The sequence below is a fragment of the Bos indicus genome, chromosome 26, assembly GCF_029378745.1.
Source record: "Bos indicus isolate NIAB-ARS_2022 breed Sahiwal x Tharparkar chromosome 26, NIAB-ARS_B.indTharparkar_mat_pri_1.0, whole genome shotgun sequence".
Classification (NCBI taxonomy): Eukaryota; Metazoa; Chordata; class Mammalia; order Artiodactyla; family Bovidae; genus Bos; species Bos indicus.
In genome coordinates, this window is record NC_091785.1 from 43248830 (window position 1) to 43256372 (window position 7543).

A 7543-nucleotide genomic window follows, 5' to 3' on the forward strand; every position below is an offset into this window, starting at 1 on the left:
GCCTGGGGAACTCCCTTCTCTCTTCCACCCATTGAAGAGCCACCCGTCTAGAAGGGAAGGAACTTGGTCATCACCATCCTTGCGGTCCCTGTCGCTATCATCATGCTGACTGTCTGAATGCTTTACACACATACCCCATCTCATCCAACCCTCATGATCAGGTATATACTGTTTCTTCCTCCCATTTTTCAGACCAGGAAACTGAGGCTCTGAGAGGTTATGTGGCTTGTTCAGTTGCCCAGGTTCCAAGGGGTGGTCCATCCAAGCCCACAGCTGATGTGCCCCAGCGCTGCTGGATCCCTTCCGTATCCACGTCTCTATCCCCACACCCAGCACACAGTGGATCCTCGGTGAAGTCTGTCGACTGAATCCCTAAATGATGCTGACTTTCTGGCCTTCATTTTATTGTAGGAGACCTCAGGGGACAGGAGCTTCCCTGGTGGCTCAGACAGTAAAGTGTCTGCCTGCAACGCGGGAGACCTGGGTTCGATCTCTGGGTCGGGAAGATCCTCTGGAGAAGGAAATGGTAACCCACTCCAGTACTCTTGTTTGGAAAATACAGTCCATGGGGTCTCAAAGAGTCGGACACTACTGAGCGACTTCACTTTCCTTTCCTCTCCTTTCAGGGGCAGGTGGGGCTGCTCCGGGTGCTGGGGCAAAGTGGCGAGTGTTGCCCAGAAAAATCTCTATTACGCCCTCTCTCCAGGGCAGCTCACGCCAGACATTTTCTCTCAACTCAGTTTGCAGGAGACTCATGTGTGTGTGATGGAGCCTGGGGTTTTGTTTTGTTTTGTTTTTGAAAGGAAACTCTGAAAGGAACAGGATGGACATGATCCTCGTCATGTGCTTCTACCTTGACACTGAGATTCAGAGGCCTTGGCCCCCCAGTTCTAGAATAGCCCCCAAATTTGCATAGCGCTCTGCTGTGTGCAGAGCACTTTTTAAGCATCTTATCTTGTTTGATTCTCAATTGTGGAGTTATTACCCCCATTTCCTAGATGAGAACACTGAGGCCCAGAGATGGTGGCCAGTCACCCCTACTCAGCCAGCTCCCGAGAAGCGCGGCTGTGGCGTGAGCCCAGGTCCTCTGGGTATCAGAGGTCACGTGACCTCCCGGCCTCGTGTTGCCTCTGCTCTGGGGTGGGAGGGGGCAGGGGGGCGGGTAGAAGACTCTCCCTGGGCTGGGCCCTGAGACCCGCTGCCCATGAGCACTGCGGGGAGGGAGCAAGAGGAGCTTGTCTCTGGTGTCACATTTAGCACAACAGAGCCATTATGCTGATTGTCTTCCTTCCTGGGCAAAAAGAAAACCGAACCCAAGGTAACAAGTGAGAAGACTGTTTGAAAGACCTCGGGGAGACCCCTTCCGGGAAGGGGCGTGGAGGAGAGTTGCCAGGTGAGCAGACAGTCTGGATGTTGTGTTTTCCCGGCTGGCTGTGAGATGCCAGGCTCCAGGACAAGAGAGAGACTCAGTGCTGCCCAGCGGGCCGTGCCACCTTGCAACCACTCTGCTCAGCTGCCCAGTCTCTTGGCCTCCAGGGACCAGCAGAAGGTCATTGTTTGATTTTTTTCCACCAGTTAGGCCTTATTTGAGACCCACTGAGACAGTCAGTTGGGTTTGAATTCACTACCTCCCTGCCCCAGTCGCTTCTTGGCCTTTTGTCTGAGACCAAGTGTGAATTCACTCTCCGGATTGGTTTGTGGCCTCTTCAGGAGATGAGAAAATCCATAACGAAAGGCCATTAAGAGAGACAGAAGAAGAGAGGGTCTCTCTTCTTCCCCGGGACCGTGTAGATGCCCAGAGCGGCCATGGCCGTGTGGTCTTGAGCCGGAGGACAAAGCCGTCTTGCAGAACCAATGAGATCGTGAGAACAAGGTCAGAACCTTGACACCCCATCTGGAGCCTGCCCTGCTCTGGTCTTCCGGTTATGAGATGTCTGGGTGACAGTCGAAACCACTTTGAATCAAGGCCTCTTATTCCTTAGAGCAAAATCATCCTAAATCGATGCACCAAGAGTCTGGGCCTTATCCTGGAGGCAATGGAGATCAGATGGAAAATGTGGTGGTGGATGGACGGATGGGTGGGTGGGTGGGTAGACAGATGTGTTAACAGATGGGCAGATAGCCCTGCCTGGTCTAAAAGCATGAGTCTGCCATAAAGAAGACCAGATCTTCCAGAGGGTGTCTTTGGGAGTTTAGAGCAGAAAAGATTGGCATCCGGTAGGGGCAGGAGAGCCACTGGTCCATCACCAGGCAAGGGGAGTTCACCCATCCCGCCACTGGGAATAAGCTACAGCCTAGAAGGACATCAGACCTCCAGTGTGACAGGGTGCCCACCAGAGGGGCAGTGCCCATCACCTCTCCACCCTCGGAGACAGCTCTGTGCCTGACTTATCAACCCACGGTCATTGGAGGGCACTGTCAATCGAAAACACAACCATGTAATCCTGCCGTCACCTCCTGATTCCCTTTACCAGTAAACAGTGGGAGAAATTTCAGGTCAGAAGCCCAGGAAATGCCAGTGTATGGTCTTCAGAGAGCAGAAGGGATCAGATTAGGATATTTATCTTGCATGATGTGCTACTCCCATGAGTCACGTAGCCTGAGACCGTCACCTGCTGGATCCTGGTGTTCATTCAGTGTTTGGTAAGTGGACCACAGGATGCTCAGGCACTCACCAGATGTTTGCGCGGAGTTCACCCCCAATCTCTCCTAGGAGTCTCGGTTGGGAGGCACGTGCGATCACACACGCCTGGGATAACATCTCAACTCTGCCATTTCTTGACAGGGTGGCCACAGAGCTGCCCTTTCACATCTCTGCGCCTCAGTTTCCCCAAACTTCATATGTGTGTGTGTGTGTGTGTGTGTGTGTGTGTGTGTGTGTGTTAGATCTTCTTCAGCGGGGACTGAAGGCAGAGAATTAAGGGGGAGTGGAGGGAGGGGGAACAAGGGGAGGAGCAAGGCTGGAGGAAGGGGATTCTATGGCTTCTAATCAGAAGTAAACTTTTCCCCATCTTCAACCACCTACAGTTTTATTCTCTTCCATGGGTAGCTCAGATGGTAAAGAATCCGCCTGCAATGCCGGAGACCTGGGTTCGATCCCTGGGTTGGGAAGATCCCCTGGAGGAGGGCATGGCAACCCACTTCAGTATTCTGGCCTGGAGAATCCCCATGGACAGAGGAGCCTGGTGGGCTACAGTCCATGGGATCACAAAGAGTCGGACATGACTGAGCGACTAAGCACAGCACCCCACATATATTCACTCTTACACCTTTGAGCTGAGCTTAAGTCAATTGCCTGGAAGGTGCTTTCCATGTTGGCCCTCTTGATTCCACATTATCACCACCGGGAAACAGGAGTGCTCCAGTGGAACCCAGGCTTCCTGGATATCTCCAGCATCGTCATGCTCCGCTGGCCACAGAGACAGCCTGGTGGTTTACCTCTGACTTCAATCCTTTAAGGCTCATAGTTCCCTCTTCTCCTTTCTAGAAAAGGCCCCATGTGGTCATTTTCCCATCATCTTTCAAATCTCCCACAGCATCTTCAAGACCTCAGCCTGTGAGGCCAGCATTACAGACTATAGATGAATCCAAGGAACAGGACTTTCCCATGCTCATGGATGGGAAAGCCTACAACTGCAGAAATTACATCGGTTCCAGTGGAAACAGAATCCTCCTATCCAAGAAGTCAATGCAACAGATGTCTTTGTTCTAGAACATTCTCTACCTTTCTCCCTCTGACTTGATTGCCCTATAGTTTTCCTTCCCTACTGCACATGAATGGTGCTCTGAGATCACTTTTTCTGTTAGTGTAGGAAAACTCTTCCCATTCCATTGATCGTCCCTGTTGGTGACCTCCCTCCCACCTGAAGTCCTGCAGACTTCAGAGCAGAACTTGAAGTGAATCCAGAAAAAGGAGCAGGGGAATAGAGAGCAAGAACCACCTATAAACCTTTATTCCACATCTCCCCTCCTCCACACGCATAGACCCTCCACCCTGGAGAAGGCCAGGCCTGAGCTGGACAGAATGACAGGGACCTCGCCAAGCAGGCAGGACACCATCCCTTGTGACAGCAGGGAGACTGAGAGAGAGGGCAGCCCTGGAATTGCCTGCATCGCAGCATGGGGAGGGAAGATGCCACCGGCCCCTCCAGAGGCGCTTCTGGGAAGATGCCGGGTCCATGGGCTCAGGGGGGCTTCTAGGACATACCACCTGGCGGATGGTTGAGAGTCTCATATCCCATTACACACCCTAGAAAGTTTGGTGGGAAGGCTCAGGGCAAGACAGCAACTCGTGTTCCTAATAACGTGAACATCATTCACCGTCCGCCGCAGAGGGTTTTATGCCTGTACTCTGGAGGGTGACGTGGAGATGGATGGTCAGAAAAAGCCATATAGATGTCAGTGTCTTCTTAAACACTCTACATGAAGGAGCCTTCTGATGAAGATGGAAATAACACTTTGCCCTCCGGTTTTGAAAGTACCAGAAATGAATAGCCTCCTAAAGCTCGAAGAATGTTCTGCTGGGTAATATTGATTATCTTTGGGGCCAGAAATTATTTTGCAGTTGTTCCTGATTGAAAGGTTTCCTATTAATTCCTCCTGGCAGCCAGAATAAGAAATATCGAGTACCTAATTGCCTTTGAAATAATTACACCCCCAAATGTAATATCTTAACGAACGCATAACGCAGTCAATGTTTTGCTTAACTAAGGAGGTTTGGGAGGCAGTGGGAGGTCAGTCCTAGACAAAGGGAGGGAAGCTCTGAGGCAGGAGGCAATGGGGTTAATGCAGGTCCTCTGCAGCTTGGCTTCCATCTGCAGAGCTTGTGGCTCTCATCAGGGCCCTAGAGACACAGAAGGGGGGCCCTTTGCCAGAGGCAGCCGTTGGGAAAAGCACGCATGTGTGAGTGTTAAGTTGCTTCAGTCATGTCCGATTCTTTGCAACCCTACGGGCTGTAGCCCACCAGGCTCCTCTGTCCATGGGATTCTCCAGGCTCTTGCCTGGAGTGAGTTGCCATGCCCTCCTCTAGGTGATCTTCCCAACCCAGGGATCGAACCTGCATCTCCTGCAACTCCTGTGCACTGCAGGTAGATTCTTTACCACTGAGCCACTGTGGAAACCCCATGGGGTAGAGCAGAGAGCACTTAACCAGGTGTTGGAGACCTGAGCTGGACTCAGCTCCGTCCTGACCCCACATCCTGGGGATAGCTAGCCAACCCTTACGTTTCTGTCTCCTCTTCTGCAAAATGAGGCAGACCGAGACCAGCCTCAGGGGATTTATGAAAATCCATGGCGATAACTCACCAATGTACATGGACATGCTTTGTCATCTGTGAATTCCTCCATTCATTTATTTTAAAAAATATTTATCTAGCCCCTGCTCTAGACCAGCACTGCTTTAGATGGTCAGGTGTCACCCATGAATAAAGTAGACCCAATCCCTACCTTCAGGGAGATTAATTCCAGGGAGGAAGCCGGCACCAGAGAAACGAGTAAGGTTCTGTAGCAAGACAGGTATAAGGAGAAAAAATAAGGCAGGGAGGGGAAAAGGAGGGGTTTGGCAGAGAGAAGTTAGAGACAGTGCGAGTAGGCGGTGTTCTCCAGGACCTAGGCTACGAAAGGAAGGAGGAGAAGGGGGTGGCAGGTGGAGGGAAAGTGGGGTCACAAGAGGAGAGAGAAGCAGAGCATGGAAGAATGTGGATGGGGGTGAACCCATAGAGAAAGGAAGACCTGACGTGGGCGAGGAGGATGGGAACTTGCTAGAGTAGAGTCTTCAGAGCAGGAGATGAGACGGGATCCGGTACCCAAGGGCTGGATGTGGGTGGTCGGTCCAGCGTGCGAGGAGAGAAGATGAAGACTGTGACAGCAAACAGGCAGGTGGGCGGGGAGCTTGTGGACAGCCTCCTGGGTTGCTCCGATTCTCTGCTTGAAGCAGGTGCAAGGCCGTCCACGGAGACAGGCGATGGGGTGGCGGTCTGTCCCCCAGTCCATGCGCTGAGCACCTCCGTGATTTTCCTAGGGGTGGAAAGGGTGTGCCTCTCAGACAGCGATCCTGCCTCCCTTCCCAGCTACCCTGCTGCTGCTGCTGCTGCTGCTGCTGCTAAGTCGCTCCAGTCGTGTCTGACTCTGTGCGACCCCAGAGACGGCAGCCCACCAGGCTCCCCCGTCCCTGGGATGCACCAGGCAAGAACACTGGAGTGGGTTGCTATTTCCTTCTCCCCCAGCTACCCTAGGGATGTAAAAGATACCGCATGTTTTGCAACACCTCAGCCGTGTTGCAGGGAGGGGCACCTTCCTGCCCACATTGTTCCTTGAACCCCAGCTCACAGACTGGAGCACAGCGAGGCAGAGGCTGCACCTTTCTCTCTCCTTCTGGTGGGAACCCTGCTCCCATCGCTAATTTGATCACCATTAGCACATCACTTTCAGAGTACTGGGGTGGAGTATTTTAAGTGACTGCTTTAATTGCCCTTAGCTCGGCCCCCTGAATGCTAAAAAAAAAAAAGAAAGAAAGAAAAAACTTATTAGTCATATGTTCCACAGAGAATTTGAAAAAAGAATAGAAAATGAAATAGCATTTTTTAAAAACCGCTCGATGTTATCCTAAAGACACCTTGCATTTGAATTTCCTTTCAGCCTGAAGTCTAGGATGTGGAGGCTTCGGGAAGCGGGATGGAGGGGCCTCTGGTTCCTGAAAGCCCAGTTCAGGCTTGCCTTCGGTTAACAGACTTGGTTCCCATCCACGCTTGATAAAATCAACACTCTTCTGTAAAGATGCTTCAGGACTGAGAGCTGGGGGATGGGAAAGAGGAAGATCCATTTTTCCACTCTGCTCTGCACTGGCGGCTTCAGAAGGAACCCCTGGGATGTAACATCAGCCGGGGGCACTGACTGGCGAGGCTCCGGCTTGGGAACAAGGCCTCGCCCTCGCCTGTCTCAGACCCAGGCCTGCAGAGAAAGAGGCTGCAGTGGAGGCACCTCGTCCAGTAACGGGCATGGTGGGGATGAGGGTCCTTCAGCAGCCGGCCTGTGCCAGCATCTGTGAACTCGGAAGTCCTCTGGACACAGAAGGTCCTGGAAGACAGGATGCAGCCAGGCGCTGACCAAGGTCCAAGCAAACATGGCTGCAAGGAGGCAGCCAATAGCCTTGACCCCACCAGCTCCCGGCCACTGCATGTGCCCCGATATCCCCCTACCCTTTGTCCCTATTTTGGCCCTTCAGCGGCATTAGGAGCCTGTGGTCACCTTCCTCCTGAGGGGTCGGCTGTCCCCCTCTTGGCCTGGTCCTCCCCCAACAGCCCCGGCCCTTCCCCATCATCCTGCCCGCCCCCAACCTGCTTCTTAAAAGATTTCTCCTGCAGCCCCTTCTTTGCTCTCTGCAGGGTTCCAGCCACCTTCCTGATCTTCTTTTATGCAGACAGTAATTATCTGGGCACCTGGTGTGTGCCATGCACTGGCAGAGGAGACCCAACACCAGCATGGCATTTTCGGGGAGTTGGTGGAGAGGGTGGGGCTGGGGTGGAAAGGCAGATAGTGAGAAAGA

At 52.7% G+C, this 7543-nt stretch overlaps 1 long non-coding RNA gene across 1 annotated transcript; it reads right to left on the bottom strand.

Moving 5' to 3' along the window:
• Nucleotides 1–5331: 5331 nt before the first annotated feature.
• On the bottom strand, nt 5332–7278 carry LOC139179918 (uncharacterized). Its single transcript, XR_011564215.1, has 2 exons — nt 6328–7278; nt 5332–6015 (listed from the first exon to the last, which is right to left on the bottom strand). It is a non-coding gene; the product is annotated as an uncharacterized lncRNA (long non-coding RNA).
• Between the last annotated feature and the right edge of the window lie 265 nt (nt 7279–7543).